This window comes from Podarcis tiliguerta (genome assembly GCF_965153285.1).
Source record: "Podarcis tiliguerta genome assembly, chromosome: 10".
Classification (NCBI taxonomy): domain Eukaryota; kingdom Metazoa; phylum Chordata; class Lepidosauria; order Squamata; family Lacertidae; genus Podarcis; species Podarcis tiliguerta.
Genome location: NC_139543.1, coordinates 31,718,020 through 31,741,189, shown reverse-complemented (window position 1 = coordinate 31,741,189; position 23,170 = coordinate 31,718,020). Strand labels below are relative to the sequence as shown.

Sequence of the window (23,170 nt, the reverse complement as noted above, 5' to 3'; positions counted from 1 at the left end):
ATGTTTTCAGAAAAATGGCCATGGTTACTTTGGTCGAATCCTTCTGAAGTCAGATAAAAACAAATTTAAAAGAAACAACCATACAAATGGACATAAATTTCAGGAATTCTCATATTTTCCCATTTTTAAACTATATATTCAAGAGAACCTTGCAAAGTGGTCATACCCAGAGGGATAGTATTGAAAGATTAAGATTTTCAAAGGTGAAATCAGCCATCTGAAAGATAACAAAACAAAGCCTTATCAAGGGGAAATCCATTATTCCTGGATATGCCCCTTGTATTGCAACATCAAAGAAAAAATGGATGAGCAAACTGGTAAAACCTTTGAAATGAAGATTATATAGATATGATAAAGCAATATGGCTGCTCTCAAATGAATCTTGTCAATGTTGCACTAACGAGGAGATTTTGCAGTACGAGTAGATAATAAAGTACCTCATTAACAAGTTTTAATTAGTTTTTAAATTGGAATTATTGTGAATTACATGTATATATTTTTGTCATAATCTTCCGTTTTTGCAATTTCCATCAACATTTAGTTTAACTACTAAATATGAGGAAAGCAGAGAAAATCATTCATCACAAAAGGACACATTATCATTTAAAGTTCAGTAATGTGCTTCTCTAACTTACTTCAAACTTCATTTTTTGAAAAGAACAAATGAATGTATAATCATAGGATGCATACAATGGTTTTACAAATTGTATCACTAGGCAGCAGGGATCACAATGTGGGCAGGGTAGTGAGGAGATGCTAGTCTGTTTAAAAAGAGGCTGTGATTCTGAATATGTATAACACTGATAACTTATCACTCAGTTTCAAACCGTTTTAAAGGTACAGTGTTTTGTGGCTTTTCTTTTCCTTTTCGCTGTTAAAGTAAGTTCAACTTCAAAATAAAATAATAATAATAATAATAATAATAATAATAATTTATACCCCGCCCATCTGGCTGGGTTTCCCCAGCCACTCTGGGCGGCTTCCAACAAAATATTAAAATACAATAATTCATCAAATATTAAAAGCTTCCCTAATCAGGGCTGCCTTCAGATGTCTTCTAAAAGTCAGATAGTTGTTTTTTCTTTGACATCTGATGGGAGGCCATTCCACAGGGTGGGTGCCACTACCGAGAAGGCCCTCTGCCTGGTTCCCTGTAACTTCACTTCTCGCAGTGAGGGAACCATCAGAAGGCCCTCAGCGCTGGACCTGAGCGTCCAGGTTGAACGATGAGGGTGAAGATGCTCCTGCAGGTATACTGGACTGAGGCTGTTTAGGGCTTTAAAGGTCAGCACCAACAGTTTGAATTGTGCCCAGAAACATACTGGGAGTCAATGTAGGTCTTTCGGGACCAGTGTTATGTGGTCTCGGCGGCCACTCCCAGTCCTGTCACATTCTGGATTAGTTGCAGTTTCCGGGTCACCTTCAAAGGTAGCCCCATGTAGAGAGCATTGCAGTTGTCCAAACAAGATATACTTGTCCTCTGCCAAGTGTCTTGCCCATATATCCTTGCCTGGCAACAGAGCTCCTCAAACGAGGCATTGCAGAGAACCACATGCCCCAGAAGGTGGCTTAACTTGTACTGGAAACCAGGCCTTTAAGTGTTGCAGCTCCAGACTTCTGGAATCAAATTACTAGCTGAAATTATGATATGCATTTAACATGATGGCGTTTAGGCACCTACTGAAAGCACTGTTGTTTAAGAAGGCTTTCCCTGAGGTGTGACCCAATCATTTGTGGAACTGAAATTGTACTTTGGAGACATGGTTTTAGTGTGTATAGTTTTACAGGTGGTTTTATTTAAGGCTATTTTTCTATTTAAAAAAGAAAGAAAAGAGGAACCAGAACTCACCATGAACACCTCCCTCATTCTTTTAAAATGGCAATGGCGCCCACCTAAGAGGTGCTGGGGAACCCCGGAGAGTTCAACTGAAAAAAAACCCCTCTGGTTTTATTGTTTCTTAAAACTTGAGGAGGGGAGGAACTAATTCAGCTTTTGCACAGAGTAGAACCACTGAAAAGAATCTAGCTTAGTCATGTTCATTCGTTTCAATGGGCATACTCTGAGTAAAATTTAATTGATTACTATATTTCGTTACGTTATCTATTATTTTTTATCTTGCACACCACCTTCAATGGCCTGAAGCTGTGAAACGTTTTATACATTTTCAAAATAAATATAAAGTCAACAACCTTTATGGCCCTCACCCCCCCCCCCCCGGTGTCCTAAAATCAGCAAAATAAGTTAAGAGTTTTCTCCCATTGGAGAAGATCTGTGAGGCAAGCACCACAATCTCCTGCTAGTTACCCCAGTTCTTTAAAACTGTCTACTCAAGAAGCCCATGAAATCCAGATCTTTTTTTTATCTTTAAGGAGAGACGGTGAAAGGCAGTTTATTTCAGAGAGAAACCTTTAGTGATATGTTTGAGTCTAATGCTTTTATGATTTTATGCAACTCATTATATCCTGTCTTTTTTTCCCCTGCAGGCTACTATAGTCTATGTGGAATTTTGTATATTTTAATAGTGCATGCTACATTATGCTTTTAAGAATGGAAATGAAAGATAGTTTTCTAGACTAGGGGGATGAAAATTCAATGAAATAGTTTATATTTACACTGTATGAAGTTGCTGTTTTGCAGGTGGTCAACAACCAAATAAATGTTTATGCAGAAAGATACATGCAGCCCTTTGACAATTGCCAGTTTAAATGTGCATTATATTCTTGGGCTATTTTCCCTGTTCCAGCTTCCCACACTCTGGTTGGTTTTAAATTAGAACTGGTCTACTGCCATGATGTCATACAGAGCTATATGCTGTCTTCTCATGAACAGCAGCAGATGGTGACAGAACAGAGCACTGCATCATTATTGGCTATCAAAAAGAAAAGAAAAAGGTATTTCCAATAAGCAACAAGAATCTCACATGAAGCAGCCATCCCACTGCTGTAGTGTGGGAACCACACAACAAAACCTTGAAAGAAACGGGTTACTGAAAAAGGAACTATGAAACATTTCATTGACAGTGGTTTTGATCAAAGCCTTCTGAGGTATACATGTAAGATGAACATACCAGCATGGTTCTTTGACTATTTGTGTTTGGTTTTTTTCAGGCTCCTAAATCTTACTACAAATGTCATTCATAGTCAATTACTATGGATCAAACACACAGAGGAAACTCCTTCCTGTGGGTATATGATGCTGAAAGGAGCCTATGGTCTCAAAACCCCTCTAGAACCTCAGAGTCAATGCACATTTAAACCAATTAGAGGTTTTTAGATTCCTTGAGAATGCCTTGTCTCTAGTTCTGCTGCACCGTATCCAGCTCTTGAGAGCAGCATGAAGGAAAGCATAATCTTCTAGACAAAGGTGTGCAGGGGGGGAATACTATATGCTCTCCCCAGAATCAATCAAGCTACACTGATTGTACCAGAGAGGATCTGGATTGAATTTAAAAGGTTCAAGCCTCATGTTTCTCTTCAATGACCTTGCTGTGAACTTGTTTTGATGACAATATAGCAGGCCACAGAATGGTTAAAAGTTCTAGATGGGTACTGCTAAACTCTCTTGCTAGTTAAATGCTTTAAACTTTAAGTAAGCTAGCCTTAAGTGCATTGTTTGCGAGACTGCCATCAAGCTGGCCTTCTGTGTATTTTCTGTGTAATTTCCTTGAGATAAGCATAATTCATTTAATTGTCCCTACAATTTCTCTTCCGATAAATAATGGATGTGATGTTGAAAATGCAGCATTTCTTAATCCTTCCTGTTGGCACATTCCGTTGTCTGTATTGATGGTTTTATAAACCAGTCTTCCAACCCAACATTTCTCTCTCTCTCTCTCTCTCTCTCTCTCTCTCTCTCTCTCACACACACACACACATATTTATTTACAAATTAGAGACTCATCTGCACACTAACCTTGAATTAGCTTTTCATTTTTAAAGAGAGCAGTATTGTATTGCTCACCTCTCCAACATACAAACTCTGACTTGATCTGACAACCTCATTTAAGATGCAATGCTTGGTTTACAAGAGTAACCTGGGAATTGATAGGCTGAGCATATAAGAATATGGTTGTTAGCATCCATCTATCTCATGAGACAATGGAGGAGGCCACCTTTGGGGATGATGTCAAACTGTTAGAGAATTACAGCACCTGCTGTGGCTGTAGAGATTGCTGCGGAAGAGACATGTTTTGTTGCAGCTAGGGCAGATGAAGGCATCCTGTTTTGCTGTTGGAAGTGCACCATGGTGTTTATTCTCTCTGCTCTCCTCCCAGTGTTCATTCCTCCTGTGGTCACTGCTGTGGATACACAACCTGACTGTCTGTCTCCAGGCACTTGTCCAGCTCAGTGTCAATGGAGAGGCTGCTGGCTATGGTGGAATCCAAGTAGACAAAATTGTCTGCCACCTCAAGCATGTAGTCTACAATGCTGATGTGTGGAGTGCTGGTGACATCCTGACCCAGGATTTTGGACTTCGTCAGGCTGATGGTAAGTCTGAACTCCCTGCAGGCTTGGGCAAAATGGTAGATGAGTCTCTGTAAAGATTCCTCAGAGTGTGATGTCAAGGCTGCATCATCTGCAAACAACCTCTCTTCAATAAGGACCCATCAAACTTTTGTCTTGGCATGCGGACATGCCCCATCACTCCTTGGATGAAAGCCGAAAGCATAGGAGAATAACAGGGAGAAGAATATACCAAAGAGAGTTGGGGCAAGAACACAGCCCTGTTTCACATCGCTCTTTATACGGAACGCATCCGAGGATGAGCCATCAGATTGGACGGTGCCACCATGTTCTTGTGGAAGTACATGATTATCTTGTGAAGTTTGGGTAGGCATTCTATCTTGTTGAACAGTATGAAGAGTTCTTTTTGGCTGACCAGTTCAAAGGTCTTCATCAGATCTATGAAGGCAATGTACAAGGAGTCTCTCTGCTCTTGGCATTTCTCCTGCAGCTGAAGGACTGAGAAAATCATTTCAACTCTTGACCACTGTGCTCTAAAGCTGCACTGTGACTCAGGATAGACCCTGTCAGCAAACGACTGTAATCTGTTGAGAACTACATGGGTGAAGACTTTCCCCACAGAACTCAGCAGGGAGATTCCCCAGTAGTTGTTGCAGTCATGGCAGTTACCTTTGTTCTGGTAGAAGGCGACAATGCTGGAGTCATGCGTGTCTTGTGGTATGGATCCTTGTTCCCAACACTACAAGAGGAGGCCATGGAGGTGCGTTGTGAAGGAGGAATTGAAGCTGGCTTTTAGCACTTTTGTTGAGATTCCATCCGTACAGGGGCTTTACCACATGCCTGAGAGCTGATGACATTCTTCAGCTTATCAAGAGAAGGAGGACACCCAGCTCTACCATAACAGGCAGAGTCTAGACACTGTCAATTGCTGTGTCAGAGACCATGTTTTCCCGCAAGTACACTTGAGAAGGTCCCAAGTCATACCCCAGCATATCTAGGTAGGGATCGGAGAGACCCCATCTGAAATATTTTGGAGAGCAGCTGTGAGTGTAGGCAAAAAAATTTAAGTTAATTTACTAAATTTATTTCTGTTGTCTGGAACTTCCATTGCCTTTTAGCCTACTTTATTTTAACAATGACTGTGACATTTTTGAATTTGTTACATATTTCAATTCATATATATTGTTCATATGTAATTTATATATATGATGAACACATGGCACCAGGGCAAAAAGTGACAGACATACTGCCTGAGCTCTGTTGAAAATTTGTGAGATTTTGTTTGTATTATATTAAACATACATTATCCGTCACATATACAGTTTTATTTTTATTTTATTTTTATTTTTAAAAACTGCTTCAATATTTACCCCGAACTACAACAGTTGTACTGGACCAAAAAAAGCCAAACAGAACACAACACACTTAGGTCACTAATAGTTTTAAATGACAGAAATAAGCAGAACAAAATGCTGCTTAAGTTTCCCTTTATACACATGCACACCACCGTAATCTCTCTCATTCTCTCTCTCTCACACACAATAAAACTGCCCCAGTAGTAGGTCCTGATTTCTTAGGTAGAAGGTCTAATACTGCAAAATACCAAATAATTGCCACAAGGCATGACGTACACCTTCAAATGTTAATACTAAAAAGGCTCAGCACTACAGCACGATCAGGCCCACAATAATAAGAGAATCAGCCCTTGGGGGAAATACGTGCATGAGAAATTCTCCGCTCTGATTGTGAAAACAAAACAGGGTTACCTCAGTGAGAACAGCAAGAATATTAATGGAACTAGAGGGGGCTGGTTTCCTGAGGCTAGAAGCAAGTCTGAGGGAAAAGACACACAATTTGGCCTGAAAAAGCAAAACCCATTAACCATGAAATAAGGAAACAACAAGAACAAAAGAAACCCACACTTTTCACATAAGCTACTACCCAAAAAAATCCATTCAATCAAAGGTGCGGCAGGGAACACCACAAAGTAAACAAATTGCATGACGGGGGGGGGGGTGTTTCCCTTAAACCCTGCAATTGGAAGTGATCAAAATTCTTTAAAACTACACAATTGGATGGAGAACTTTATGATGGGAGCCAAGGTGCCTTGTGCGCACCCCCAGAAGCTTCTGCTTGCCTAAGGAAATCTCAGATGACTGGGAGAAAAATCACTTCACCCCGAGAGAAAGGATTCCAGCCCATTTCTTGCCCCCCAGCCCAGTGGCTTGCATGTCAAAATGTAAGGAGAATTTTTAAAAGAAACTTTACAAAGGCAAATTAAAGCTCTAAAGATTATAAATAAGAAGGGGAAATGGAAGTACTGAATCAATTAGAGTACTATTCATATCTCAGGACTCCCTTCTGAAAAAGATCAAGGCCTCAGCTAGAGATCAAAGTGATTAGCTGACTAACCAGCAGCCAACAGAGATGCAGATAAGAAGTGGCAGATTACACACACATCCAAACTGGCAAAACAGAAGCTTTCCACGGCTCAAAAGGAGGGGAAAGCTGCACAATCCAAGTTCCAGTATATACATACACTGACAAGTATTATGAGCAAGGCTTTAAAACGTATGGACCGTAATCAACAGAGCACATATCCACATAAGCAATTGTGAATGGTTTCAGCCAAAATTGAAAAATGTTGTATGCTTCCTGTTTAACTCGAGGGCTATTAATCAGGCAACTTACCATATAGGAAATACTTAGATGTTTATGACTGTGAAAATCACCTGCAGCACATTTTATCATTCAAACTACACTTTGAAGGAAAACCTTCAATACCTGAGATATATTTCCTTATATGGGGAGGGGGAGTTCTTCATGATATGCTTAACAGATTTATATTCACTTTTAATTCATTTTCATGCAATGTATTTTCTATTATAATCAATGAGATTATAATATTGGGCCAAAAGCCCAATTACTCCAGCACCCCCATTTTCCGTACGGACCAATCAGATGCCTTCAGGAAGCCCACAATTAGGACATGACTGCACTTGTTTTCTCCAACAACGGATATTCAGAGGCACAATTCTTTCAATACGGCTGGCATACATCTGTCTTCTTGAGAGACAATGGATTGCACCTCTGGGGGTGAAGTCAAACCACTGCATTAGCAACACTGAAGTGACCGCCCTGGGTCGTGAGCCTCAGCAGTGTGCATGGAGGTCCTGGGCTGTCGAGATGACAAGATTAGCATAGGGCTGGGGTAAGCTAGATGTGGCCCAATCGCCTTCTCAATCCGGCCCATGGACTGTCTGGGAATCAGCGTGTTTTTACATGAATAGAATGTGTGCTTTTATTTAAAATGCATCTCTGGGTTATTTGTGGGGCATAGAAATTCGTTCGATTTTTTTCTTCAAAATATAGTCCGGCCCACCACATGGTCTGAGGGACGGTGGACCAGCCCTCAGATGGAAAAGGTTGCTGACACCTGGTGTAGGGTTTACTTCTTAGCCCCAGAGAGGTCACTTTGATGTGGCTAATGCAGCAAGAACAACATGGAAGGCAGCAATTATTAGTTACTGGTTTCTGCAGCAACAGCAGGCGCTATGATTCTCCAGTGGTTTGACTCACCCCAGAGGCACACTCCATTGTCTCTTGAGATAGACATGTGCCAACAAATGTCCCCCTTGTTTGCCTTTGCCTAAACTAAATAAGCCTTAAAAGTTTGTACCCATTCCTTATATGGGGAATTGTGCCAACACCCCGATCATTTGGGTTATCCTTATCAGCACCTTTTCCAATTCCACAGTATATTTTTTGAGGGGAAGAGCTGTATATATTCCAAGTGCAGTTGTACAATAGATTTTTAGAAAGGCATTATGATCACTTCCTTCTGACTAGCTATGATCATTCTTCTTCCTGCATTCTTGTGGACATAATGCTTTTGTTGTTTCAGCTGTATCCTTAACTATAGATGTAAACATGGCCCAGGAGAAATGAGTCCCTGCATTACAAGCAGAAATGTAGAAAAGACAAGTTCACTGTTGTGCTAAAACCTTGGAGAATACATCCATATAGGACGAGTCACCCAATTTTCATGCAATTGTGCATCCCAGCCAGTAGCTTTTGCTTGCCCACATTAACTCTTGAACATTTTAAAGGCTTTTACACATGACAATTGTTGCTCTTAGGTCCACCCAAAGCATGGATACTTGTTTCGGTTTCCTTCTCTAGACCACTCAGCATTTTAACTTACTTACCATGTCCATTTATTTATTTACTACTTATCTTTCTGCTGTAATTATACCTCTGTGGGTAACAGGGGTACAGGACACAGAATAACCTGGGTAGTATTCAACTAAATTTTATTCAGAACAGACCTACTGAAATTAGTTTGCGTCTAATGTGTCTACTCTGAGTAAAGCTTCATTGACTACCAATGTGTACTTTAAAAATAATATATTAGACACAGTTTCCTGTGAGTTGGGAGGCAAGTCAATGGTTATGCAGTCCTAGTCTAGGAACATGGACAACACTGTTATAACCTTCCAAAAAGTGTGAAAGGGGGAAGAGGACCAAGCCAATGGCTGCTGATGCAGCAAAGGTTTTTAAGGTTCAATCCACGGAACGGCTTTGCTGTAAGTTTCATCACTGTCTACAATGAATGGGGAAGGTGGAAATCTTCTACAAATGGAAGTGTGAAGACAGAGCTAACATTGCATATACATTGCAATTTTGCAGGTGGGCCTGGCACCTTTCCTGGAGGAAAAGGCTGACAAATGTCAAACATAGATTCATTTAGACAGCATCTCAAAAACCTATGCCGCAGATAACTTCATCAAGGAAGAAGAATCAAGAATATTTTGTGATTTCATGATGGCAAGGAATACAATAAACTACAGTGGTGCCCCGCAAGACGAATGCCTCGCAAGACGGAAAACCCGCAAGACAAAAGGGTTTTCCGTTTTCAGAGGCGCTTCGCAAGACGAATTTCCCTATGGGCTTGCTTCGCAAGACGAAAATGACAAAAAATTTTGAGTTTTTTTCCCACTCCCCAACCCCTTTTTCTAAAGCGCTAAGCTGCTAATAGCCTTTTAGCAGCTAAACCGCTAATCCCTTAAGCCTTTAATAGCCGTTAATAGCCCTTAAACTGCCAATAGCGCTAATAGCGCTAATCCGCTAATGGGCTTGCTTCGCAAGACGAAAAAACCGCAAGACAATAAGACTCGCGGAACGGATTCTTTTCGTCTTGCGAGGCACCACTGTATGGTTTTAAAAGTAGTCAGATTCATATTTGCAGAATTTTCAAATGTTATGGTTGCATGCATTACTTTTTATGCAAGTGGCTAATACAAAGGACTTCACCCACCCCAAAACATCACTCCAGCTCCCAACACAATACAGTATGCTGCTTTCCTTTGAAGAACAACATATCATGCCCACCTTAACAGACTTTTCCATTCCTAAACTGATGGGGAAAGACTGAAGCTATTCCCCCGCTTACTTTCACATTCTTCACTGTTTGGCAGGGCCTCTAACAGCTTCATTAGTCACTTTCTTAACACTTCCTTATAATCTAGGAAAACACTGCGTCTCAGGAGGCACACCCAGGCTGCAGACTATTAGAATGAACTTTGAAAGAGGCAGTGAACAATCTGCAGCCATGCCTTGAGTCTTTGAGATTAATTCCAGGATGCAACTTAAAAGAAAAATACAGTGAAAACCTTGGTTTACAACCATAATCCGTTCCGGAGGTCCGGTTGTAAACCAAAACAGGTTATAACCCAAGGCACGCTTTCGCCAGTGGGGCCTCCAAAAAAAAAACACAACTGGTTGTAATCCAAAAAAAGGGACACACTTCCGGGTTTGACATGGTTGTAATCCAAAATGGCTGCAAACCAAGGTACCACTGTACAACTATTTGGTGTCCCCAACCAGGTAAGTGGAGGGTTCAAGTCCTAACCAACATAAATGGACAAACGACAAGAGTTAATTAGTGAATGGATTGATATAAATAGCCAGATAATTAAGGAAACACAATATCTAACTGATTAAGTCAGAAGATAACAGTTCATGTGTACTATTGTGTTCCCTCACAGTCTGCTTAATGGCTGTATGGTTTGCATTTAGAGGCCACAGTTTCACTTTGTGTACTCAGTTTGGTGCTGCTGAACTCATATGAAATTGTTATGGGTTCAAAAAGAGAGATAATTCCACGTTGTTTATAATGCAAAAAAAACAACAACACACCTTTATAACTAAGTTTTTAAGATTACTTTTACACGTCAGGTTACAAAATACCAGCTCAAGAGACTTAAGCCAAGCCCCACTCCTGACATGAATCAGAGTAGCAAGGGAAAAAATCTAAACTGTTTCCTCAAAACCAGTTTAATAATTAGCCTCATTCTGAACCAATCAAAATTTGGTTCTCATGTGAGCTCTATTCTACCTGATTCCCCAAAACACCTAAGCTGCAGCAACTCTTTGGAAAGGTACATTTCCAAAGGGCCACCAATCTCCAAAGAGAGAAAGATTTCTCTCTCTCCCTTTTCTTGCAATGGATGCGATATTGCTTTTCCCATTACTGGTACAGTCAGATATGCACACACTGCAGTCCTGTAATAAGGAAGGTGTATGAGAAACAGAATACATTGATTATTTAATAACAATTACAGAAATGAAATAACTGTCTTAAATCAGTAAGTCCTTATTCTACATTCCATTTGTGAACAAGTTCTTCTCGGTCACAATATTTCAACTAGCAGCGCATTGCCAGCTGTAAGCTTCAAGCCACATTCTCCAAATACACAAGTGGATTCCTATGAGTTATGTTGCTGTATCTTTATTATTATCATTCTAACTTGCCCAGCCATAACCTCAATACTCTTAGGAGCATATATGGATTGCCATAATTAAAAATGTGGCAGGTATTAATGAGAAATCCTAATGTCTTCTGTATTTCAAGAATTTGGACCTTTATTTCTAGAGAAGCACATTTCTCCGTGAAAAAGAAAGGAAATGGAATAAGGGTTCCTTGTTACATAAAAAAAACACAGATATAGTTAAAAATTTAGGCAGCAAAAAGGAACAGCAATTAATACAATAAAGATAAAGGGAAAGTGGCTGATTACAGTCATGGAGTAACCTTGTCAATTAGTGTAAACATCCTAAGGACAAGCTAACTAACTGTTAAGAGAACTGGGATGTGCTAATTACATAGTCCAATCAGAGTCAGTCAATAAATAAATGTGTCTGTTAGGGGTATTGTAAGTTGAGTGGTTAGTGGGCATAACAAGCAATCATTATGCACATTCACCAGGATTCATGGGGGATATACACATAATGTGTCCATGAAGAGGGGTGCACGTTTCCCAGTCATTATGCACAATCTCCAACAAGCTTTAGGAAAGGTTCAATCTGCCCCCACCAAGCTGCTCCTGGATCTCTGCCTAATCTTATATGGCCCATTACACATTCTCCCACTGATCGGCTGAGCAGCTGAAAGATAAGCAGGGGCTCCAGATAAATATTATTGCTTTTTATGCAGTCCAGCCTCCTTTTCACCACTCTCAACATTTCCCAGGCAGCTGAGCAGCACAAGGGGGATAGGAAGGGTTTTAAACCTGCCCACCCTGTCCCACAATCCTGATTGAAATTGCTTCCGTTGCTGCTCTTACAATTAAAGAAAAGAGTGGCAGAAATATCTGGTCCCACCCTCTGCCATTTCTGGCCCTGTCCACTGCTGACAGATTACCTCCAAGATTCTTCAGTTATCAGTGGAAAAAAGGCTTGCCCATTCTTTCTCTCATTGCTGCAGTCTTTTCGAGGCTCAAGGGCTGGATGTTGGCAGGTCAAAAACATAAGCTATAGGCATAGTCTAAACCTTGGAAGAGGAATATCAGAGCATCAGGACTACATACACAACCCTGCTGCTCAGTGCAAAAGGCAAGGGAGCAGGCAAATTGTTCTCCAAGGCTTGTTGGAGATCATGCGTAATAACCAGAGAATGCACAAAATTAAGTCAACGCACGCACATTCACCTAGGCCTGTGCACCAGGAAATGTGCACAATTTCCACTTTTGGGGTGGATTATGTGCACATTCTCCCTGAGGCTGATGAATGTGCACAATGGTTGGTTATAATGTACATTAAATGCTCGGCTTACATTACTTGTAATAAATATCTACATTCATGCGCACATACAGTGCATCTGATTAGAATGTGATCTTCCATCATAGAAGATAAATGGAAACTAAGAAGTCATAATATAATTTTTAAAACTGGGATTCCTTGCTTGTTGCACTTGCTAATTAAGCTGGTACAAAATCAGAGCTTCCCAAATGTTATCAATCTACCGTCATTTAGAAAGTTGCTTGGGAGACTTCCAATTATATACCCAACTTCAATGCTGTACATAATTGATTAATAATGTCTTTAGGCAGGAATCCAGGGAAATTAAGTTCAAGTTCATGAATTAGCACAGCTATTGGAGGTATGTATGTATGGTCTAATGTGAACCAGTTCTTGGCAGTGATCAACAACCATTTTTCAGAACACTGGCAATGTTGGACATTCCTACCCAACGCAAAAGTATGATCCAAACTATCTACATATAATACCAGATACAGTTTGGATGTATTAGGTGAAGAATGAATATATCTTTTGCTGAAAACTTTCTCCTTCCATTACATTTGTTTTCATTAGTGAGGTTGGGGAAAAGGTTTAGATACAATGCACTAAAATAAATCATTATATTTATTTTAAAAATGAGTTGAATCAAGGCACACAGAGTCACATACTGTATTCTCAGTTGCATTTCGTTTGTTTGTGTGTGTGTGTGTAGAAGTATTTTGTTTCTTTTGGGGCTCCTGGTCTCTTTCCATTTCTATCTCCATTGTTGTCTGTTAACTGCCAAACACTGATATGCAGAAAATGTTAAAACAAAAACCAGACTAAAAAATCTCCTATATGTAGCAGGGGTCTGGGCACACATTGCTGAAGCAAGAATCTGCCCTGCTGAACAGATGGCATTGCATGATTGAACAGCTACAGTTCAACTCAGTTCAGTTTGTTAATTGCCTTTGGAAATACCAATAACAAATATTGTGAGTACAAAAACAGCAAATTCATCCTGATACAACCGGGAGGCAGAGAGACTGAGACACGGAGAGGGAAACATTCAAAAATAAATAAAACATTCAAACCATAAAAGCTTTCCATAGTTTAGTTGGGTGCTTTCTTCTTTTTACAAAATTCCCGGCTGCCAGTGCATATAAGGCTACAGCCTTAATAATGCCTGGCAATTTGAAACTAAGCAAGAATGCTAATTTAGGAAGAACAGCATATACAGCAAAGGATCTAAAATTGTCTTCAAGTGTTTTATTTAAGCAAAACGTACAATAATGTTAAAATCAACCTAAGATGAAATAGCTCTTCTACATGAACTGCACAGACACACAAATAACTCAATTTGCAGAGCACTTGTTGACACTGCCTGATATCTTAAGAAACAAAAAGGCAGTTAGCCACCTTGACCACTTCTTGAGTTTAGGGAGAGGGATGACCAGAATAGCCCTTGCATCTGCCAAATTATTACTGGTATTGTCAGTGGGGCAAACATCTATTTGGGACTGACACAATGTGCTGGGCCTGATTTATTTCCTTGCAGAGCACCTTTCTTGTGCTTGCAAATCAGTTCCCAAAGGATGATCTTTGCAACTCCTGCATCCTCCCGCACCATCAAAGCACATCTCTGCACACACTTCAACCTCTCTGGATCACAGTAAATGTCTTGCAGGTGACAGATTCAGCTTGCAAACATCTGATATTATCATTATGTAACATGGAATTCTTCCTGAAAGGTTAAGGCGTCTCTGTGACATTATCCCTGTTCAGAATCTCACTGTTGGTCTACCTCTAGCCCAATGGAACTTTCAAATGCAGAAGAAGGCATTTCTTCTTTTCAAAACTTACATTTGGTTTAGAAACCTGGCTGATAGCGCATACTGATAAGGTAGCAATGAAATGTAATGAGCATCAAGTATAGCAAAAGACAGGATTTTTTTATGCACACAAAATCAATTCCTTTTAAAATGTTTTCTTTCTGTTAACAATGTTTGTACAGAGAAGACACTATTGAACCCTCAAAAGTGTTCAGTGCTTTTCAAATGCACAGGGCAGTCATCTATGCACTGTCATTTATTTATTTCTTTCTTTATTTATTTATTTCTATTAACATTGGGCAGTGCAAAGAAATCATGTTTCTCAGACTGCCAGGCTGGCCTTTCGACACAGAATGATATTGAATAATAATCATCAATTAATCTTAATTAATAAATAAGATTAATAATAATATTGATGATTTTTTAAAGAAATAAAATCCTAGTAGTAGTTGCAGAACCAGCAATTCACAAGCAATTGTTTTACATGTCCAACCCCAAAACATTTAGTTGGATTTGATATGGCAAAAATCAGTGCTTTCTGAAAGGCTGCAATGCTTGCATCCTTACTTTGAAGTAAGCTCTGCTGAACTCAGTGTGACTGACCTTTGAGTACAGCTGCACCCAGCTAGAATGCACATCAATACTTTCAAGTCCAATGCTAATGCAGCTATCATCAAGACTGCATGGCCACATTATGGATGATATTCCTCCTGGATAGCAGAAGGGTTCTGTTTAGATATAAACCCTCTAACCAGGTGTTTGTGGCAGCAGTTCCATTGCCAGAAGGCAAGGAGGAACCCTTACTCTTGGGAATTTTTGTGGGACTTCAGCTTGATCCCCAGCTTGGAGTCCCCTCCCTCCAGACAGCAGGTGATATTTCCTTTTGAAACAAGGTTTGTCACCACCAGTGTGGTATAGTGGTTAAAAGCGGTGGACTCGCAATCTGGTGAACCGGGTTCGCTTCCCCGCTCCTCCACATGCAGCTGCTCGGTGACCTTGGACCAGTCACACTTCTCTGAAGTCTCTCAGCCTCACTCACCTCACAGAGTGTTTGTTGTGGGGGAGGAAGGGAAAGGAGATTGTTAGCCGCTTTGAGACTCCTTTGGGTAGTGATAAAGTGGGATATCAAATCCAAACAACTCCTCCTCCTCTTCTTCTTCTTCTTCTTCTTCTTCTTCTTCTTCTACTACTACCACTACTACTACTGATTCAGGGGCCCCAGAATGACTTCCACTAATAACAATACAGTTATCTTCTGCCTGCCTTATGACCAGAGCTGTATCTGGCTGCCCATTCTTAGCATTTAACTACATGTGACACGAAATGTATCACACATACATTGTTCCAGAAAGAAATCCCCTCCTGTGCTGCAATTGGTAGCAGAAAGGGGGCCCATTACCAACGGGAACTTCTGTTGCAGCAGGACAGCATAGTGGGGAGGGTTACATTCCCTCCACAGGTGTTGTGGTCCACATTCAAAACAGACACACACCAAAAGCTTACTATTAAAATTTAAAAACATCACATGGTACTGCAGGCAGAGTTGGGTCATCAGATGAAGAAGAGGAGTATAGCCCTGAACTTCTTCACTTGTTATCATATATGGAGTGGGAAAAGTGATTACAACAATGGCTACCTGCTTTGCTTCTAGAAGTCTCATCCAAGCTCCCAGTCCCAGCCATAGGGATGGAGAAAGAATGCAATGTCAGAAAAGAAGATGCCAATACAGGGCCATGGAAGGAGCACAACAAATGACAAGGAAGCAACTCACCTCATTTCTTCCCTCCTGGAATCCCTGACAAGCAGACTTCATTCTCTTTCTTTCCTATCCACCCGACAGCCTCATACCTCTTCTATTTTAACTCCTCCTCAACAGATTAAAGCCTGCCTGTAAGGGATGGGGGAATGAAGGAACTGGCCCACCAATGAGATCCAGTTCCTCTTCTCCAAATTAGGGTGTGTTTGCATTTCTAACCTAAATCACTTTTGCCACAGCTGCTCCTGACTCTGTCCTGGTGACCCCTCTAGGTATTAAAGTTCTGATAGAAGAGTAGAGCATCTAATGTGTCCCTCACAAACTTCCCAGGGTTGAAATATGTGATAAAGTTGCCGCTGCATTAAAAGGATGCTGGGATCTCCCAGAAATATAGTTACTGAAATAATGTCTCCGGGCTGAAAGTTTAAAACTGATTCATATAACCATATGTAAATAGCACCACTCTCACAAATTACATAACCAAAAATGCCACTATTTCTTCCGGACTAGACTAATTGTGGTCTTAAACTGGGGACTGGTTGAATATTGTGTGTGTGTGTAATCACTTTGTTATGTTCACTTATTGGTTTTACCTTATTCCATAGTATTTTACAAGCTAACAAAACTGAAGCCAAAACATTTCCCAAGACATTGATTTTTAGCACATTCATTTCATTATTACAGCTGACAGCATGATATTTTCTTCCAAAGGAGAGAGAGAGAGAAATCCCGCTTTCTCTCCACTCGCTTCCCTAATCAACCAAAAAAGGTTTCTGTTTAACCTGCCGGCAAAGTAGCAATTTTCATTTATTAAAACATTCTTTTTGGTACTTATCAATGGACGTGGAAAGCTGAAGAACCACTTCCCTTTACCCTGAAGCTGTCCCTGCCATCTTCATTATGCCCCAGCTTCAAACTTTCCTTACAGTACTCAGCCTTGAGTGTGTCAGGAGCAGAGACCCATCTAATTTGCAATTAACACTAAGGGTCCTACATGGAAAGTTTAGGAAGGTGACGGGAATAGTAGATATATTTAGAACAATACATTTTGCAAGTTTGCCTCAAAACAGCAAGTTATATGTACATTTCAATTTTGGGCATAAATCTCACCATAAGCTGTTGGATTTCTAGTCTGCAGCCCAAACGTACCTTCTTGATGTTTGATTTGTGGTGAATGTTGAGGCAGCTTTTAATTTTAGCGGCAGTTCAAAAGCTGCTGCCCTCCTGTTGCGCTGCTTCTTGAGCAAGGCTTAATGTCTCCTAAAGCAGAACTAAGCTGGGAGAAAACCATTGTCTGATGTCTCCTGCCTTTCTTCCATGGCAGAGTACAAGGACATAATTGCTAGAACCCATGCTTGCCTCATTATGTCATTATTACTCCTCCGTATAAGAAAGGCAGGAGACATAGGACGATTCACTTGCCTTATACCAAGTGAAACCATAGGGTCTATCTAACTCAGCAACATCCAAACTAATTGGCAGTGGCTCTCCAAGCTTTCAGAAAGGGTTTTCTCCCAGGCCTATGTGGAAGTCCCAGGGGTTGACCTTGGGATCAGCTACAGCCCTACCTGAATGCTGATCTACAATGATGTTCCTGTGCATTGACTGCAATGCTAGATACAGATACTATACTAGAAGAAGAGGAGGAGGAGGAGGAGGAGGAGGAGGAGGAGGAGGAGTTTGGATTTGATATCCCGCTTTATCACTACCCGAAGGAGTCTCAAAGCAGCTAACATTCTCTTTTCCCTCCCCCCCCCAACAAACACTCTGTGAGGTGAGTGAGGCTGAGAGACTTCAGAGAAGTGTGACTAGCCCAAGATCACCCAGCAGCTGCATGTGGAGGAGCAGAGACACAAACCCGGTTCACCAGATTACAAGTCTACTGCTCTTAACCACTACACCACACATCAGTTTGGGAGAACCTGAAAGCTTGCTTGCCATTTTGTGACTGGAATATAGGAAAGAAACATAAGACACTGAGTAAGGGTTCATCTTCCTCAGTATTGTTTAAACTGACTGACAGCAGCTCCCCAGGGCAGAGTCTCTCCCAGCCCTTCCAGGCAATGTCTGGGGTTGAACTTGGGACCTTTGATATACAAAGCAGATGCTGTAGCACTGAGCTACAGCCCAACCCCACACTTTGTCTAATAAAGGCATTTCCCAGTTGCTGGATTTTGAAGTTCTGCTAATGAACCAATATAGCTTTCTCTGCTTTCTTTTTTTAAGGGGGGTGGGTTTGCTGTATACCTGGGGCAATGTGATGACTGTCCAGTGCATACAATCTGGGTCTAGTAATATGCCCCTGGGTATGATGTAAACCACCCTGTGATCTTCAGATGAAGCACAGTATATAAATTTAATAAATAATAGGTAGCTGTCAAATAGTAGAAGTGAATTCAAATACAATAAGGAAGTACCGGTATTTCCTAAAGATCAAATAAAAAGAAATATGCATAATCTAGTAAGGCTCAAAGCTTGCATCGTGAAAGTTGTATCCCACAGCGCAGTCAAAGGTGCTACAAGCCGGTGGTATTAAGGACAGAAAAGTGACTTGCATACATTCTTTTCAAATTCAATCAGGCTACATAATCCTCCACTCAGCTGCAACCAAATACATTTAACTGATTTCAGAAGGAATTATGAACACAGAAGAGGACAAAGCATCACAGCATAAAAACCAAGTAGATGCATGCTCAGTCCAATTGATTTAGATGGGTTTTGCACATCATAACCATGTAAAGCTAACAACAATAGGCAGTATCAGTTAATAAATGCTGATGCCAAGCCATCAATCTAGCCAATGCCCAGGGGAGCCAGAAAAATGTGTGCAAATCCATAGATGGTGAAGCTCAGAAAGACCATAATAAATGCTGAAACATGAGACGCTGGGATTGAGCAGGTGAAATCATTTCTACTAAACCTGGTGCTCAGCATGTTTTATTAACTAAGCTTTACTGAGAAATCAAACAAGAGTTTCAGTTGTTTGTGGTCATTAGAACATCTCTGTACTTTGTGTATGCACACACACGACCACAGAAAAACAGGCTTAGGTAAATAGTAAATTAATGTTTCCTTAAAAGCCCCCAATGATAAAATGATCACAGAATTCTACAGCTGCAAGCTTATACAGTGTTCTGTGTGGGCAAGTTAGGCAGAATTGTGTAGTTCTGCACTACCTGCCTTAAAAAAAAAGTCCTTCTGTCACACTAATCTCCCAATGCAAATATTTTCCAATATTATCCATTAGGGAGTTGCTTCTGTGGCCTACGAGATGCCATGCTACTAACCATGCTCCGCTATGCCCTTTCCTTCCCTTCTTTCCACACAACCTAATATCATCTCTGCAGGAAGGTTATAAATTGGTACAACAGCACTTCTGCTGCCCCAACAAGCAGAAGGGAGCCAAGTTATTTTCTTATACCAGAGTTTTCCATATGGGATACATAGGGCTTGCACTTTTGTTTCCACTTCAATGTCTTTTACACAACTATTTGTAAGTACTTGGATACAATATCAAAGTACATGTAAGTGTTACACAGAATGTTCCTAACTCTTCTTTATGCTAGAGTTGTGCCTTAAGATCAACAATTGGCACCCAGTTAAGACTTGCTACAGCCTGATAAGTACAGTGTTACCTCAGGTTACATACGCTTCAGGTTACAAACTCCGCTAACCCAGAAATAGTACCTCAGGTTAAGAACTTTGCTTCAGGATGAGAACAGAAATTGTGCTCTGGCAGCAGCAAGAGGAGGCCCCATTAGCTAAAGTGGTGCTTCAGGTTAAGAACAGTTTCAGGTTAAGAACAGACCTCCAGAACGAATTCAGTTCTTAACCCGAGGTACCACTGTATAGGCTTTTTGTGACCCAGAGGCAGGCTTTTCCATTCGTAGCACCAATGTTATAGAATGTACTTTGCTGAAATCCAAGAGGCCCCGACCGTACTGGCATTCAACCAGCTTTTGAAAATGCACAGCCATTGCAGGTCAAGGCCCTGAGTCCTCCCCCATTTCTTGGATAATAAAACACACGGACACCAAAATTTGGGTTAATGGGACAAATAATGGGTTAATGGGACAACTTTATTGGTTATAGATGTGAGTGGTATGGGCTTAGACATTGGAATTGAACTGACTATATCTCCTGCCCGCCATGCAGGTAGTCTGGTAAGGCCACAACCTCCCCTCCTATAAACCAGGTTTTACCAATGCCTAACCACCACTCGTATAGGTCCGTATAGTAAAAGCTATGGTTTTCCCAGTAGTGATGTATGGAAGTGAGAGCTGGACCATAAAGAAGGCTGATCGCCGAAGAATTGACGCTTTTGAATTATGGTGCTGGAGGAGACTCTTGAGAGTCCCATGGACTGCAAGAAGATCAAACGCATCCATTCTTAAGGAAATCAGCCCTGAGTGCTCACTGGAAGGTCAGATCGTGAAGCTGAGGCTCCAATACTTTGGCCACCTCATGAGAAGAGAAGACTCACTGGAAAAGACCCTGATGTTGGGAAAGATGGAGGGCACAAGGAGAAGAGGACGACAGAGGACGAGATGGTTAGACAGTGTTCTCGAAGCTACAAACATGAATCTGACCAAACTGCGGGTGGCAGTGGAAGACAGAAGTGCCTGGCGTGCTCTGGTCCATGGGGTCACGAAGAGTCGGACACGACTGAACGACTAAACAACAACAACCACCACTCGAGCCAAACAGCTCGCCAGCAACACCCTCACCCCTGCAACCAACACCTAATGCCCTCAATGATATCAGCCAACTAGACATTATTTCCCCAATCGTAAAGATGAACACCGAGGAAGGAAGAGGCAAGAAGGTGGAGACCCCCAGCCACACGGCCATTTAAATGGCACAAGCCATGCCCCCTGGCCTGCCGGATTGGTCAGCCGGGGGCTGGGATGCAGCTGGGACTCCCTATGATGCGGGCGGCATCACCACACACCCCACTGTACATGGGGAGAGCACATGGCCTGCCTGCAACCCCACCCCCCAGGGAAGGGGAGCGACCTTCTCCTGATCTCTTGACCTCAGACTCCCATTTTACTTTCTTTGTTTTACTGTGTGTTTTAACTATGAGTGCTTATAAAATTGGTTTTTATGCTCGTTGACTGTTTAGAAGCAAATTTTTGCATGAAATAGCACACAATAATAGTAATAATATCATCATCAAAAAAAAAACTGCACTGAGAATGCTCCTATACTATCAAGGAGGTCCCCACAGACACAGACTCCCAAGGTCAAAATAAACATTACAGCCAACACCCTTTATGATCAATTACTTTGTGTGTTAGGCTATCTTGCATAAAACAGTCCTTTAGGCAAATTCATGCTATTATGCCAGGTGTGGAGAAACTGCGGCCCTCCGGATCTCATTGGACCCCAACTCCCATCAGCCCCAGCCAGCAGGACCAGCTTAGGGATGATGAGAATTGTAGTCCACCAACATCTGGAGGGCCAGAAGTTCCCCATTCCTGCATTATGCTATTAATGTGATAACTGCAATTATCAATTGAAAATTCAATGCTGTAATCCTAGGCACACTACAGAATAAGCCCAACTGAATATAGCAGACCTTACTTTTGAGTATACATGAATAAAATAAGTATGCATAAATTTTATGTTTGTTTGAGGTACTGCAGTATAAGATCAGATATTAGCCATCTCTCTGGGCCACAAAATTTCATATCTGACTATTGGTCAAAAGCAGATGTTGCTCTCCAGAAGTTGCCGAGTTCAAAAATCTAATGCTCCCTGACCATTGGCCATGCAGCTTGGGATAATTGGAGCTCTCGTCCAAAACATCTGGAAGGCATAAAGTTGTAGGAAAGCAGGGGTGACAGACCTTGACTTGCAGAATGCAATATCTGCGTTGTTCTCTTGATGTAAGTACACTTCTGAAATGTGCAGCTGCATTCCGTAAGAGTCAGTTGATCACTCCTGAGCTCTGCTTCCAGCCATGTGCTTCTGATTTAGCAAGAAAGCTCCCAATCCTGATCGGCAATAATAATCAGTAATCTATATCAAGTTCCATTGGAATGTGTGATTGCCTCCTCTACAGGAGCAAGGCTGGTAGGTGATCAGCTTCTTAGGGTTTGGGCTATCACCTGTCACATGAAGGGCATCACTTTGAGTGAATGTGTCAGCTCATCCTCAGTTACTCTGTTTCTTCTTGACAGCTTTTCTTCTGGGTTCCTGTTTGCTAAGAGAGCAGGCTTAAAACGGGCCGTATCAGAGCCACAAATGAATGAAGGTAATTGAAGAGTACGTGCTGCATGCATGAAACTAGAAATTTGGCAGCCGCTGGCTCTCCTGCCACAGCACAGGAGTAAACAAAACTACAGCTAATTTCTTTATCCTTTCCAAAAAGTACAGTTTTAAAACATACTCAACCCTTTAGGAGAGGCTGTTCTATAAATAAATAAAAGCACACATCACTCTCCTGTCTCGTAAATACTGTATCTGTCACTCAAACAGATGCCAATGAGCAGAGTATCGCCTGAGCAGTTCCATTTTCATTCTGCTGAAATGATGCAGCTGTGGTAGGTGCACAGGAAAACACTGGCTTGATTGACAGATGTTCATACTACTGCGGGAATGCGCTCACCTTCCTGTGTTCTTAGGGTGAGATTCTGCCCAAAGATTACACTTAGCTTTCACATTCCCTTTACAGAAAGTGTTTTTAATCATACAGAAACACTTTAAGATAATGGATATGAAGCTTGCTCATAATGTCAGTAGCAAAGGTCAAACTGATAAAGTAAAGCAGGATTCACACCTTTAGGAAATAAATCACTGGTGTCAGGTAGTGGAATAGAAGATTATAAGAGCTAGAGGAGGCATCAAACTGTGGAGCAAAAGTATCACATGGTCCACATTTGTCAGGTTTAGATATATCTATATATAGGGACTAGCAACATGGGTGAAAAGAAGTCAAAAGCAAGCTAACAAAGTGCTTTAAAACTTTGTAACTAAAGCATATGTAATCTTCCTCAGAAGATCTTCTGTTGAGATTTTCAAAATAATTATTTTCATTATTTATTACATTTATTGA

At 41.1% G+C, this 23,170-nt stretch overlaps 1 protein-coding gene across 2 annotated transcripts in view; it reads right to left on the bottom strand.

Annotated features, from left to right (window-relative positions):
• The window catches only part of TRHDE (thyrotropin releasing hormone degrading enzyme), a 192,239-nt gene that overhangs the window by 145,459 nt on the left and 23,610 nt on the right, over positions 1-23,170 (bottom strand). The gene's annotated exons all lie outside the window — the stretch shown is intronic.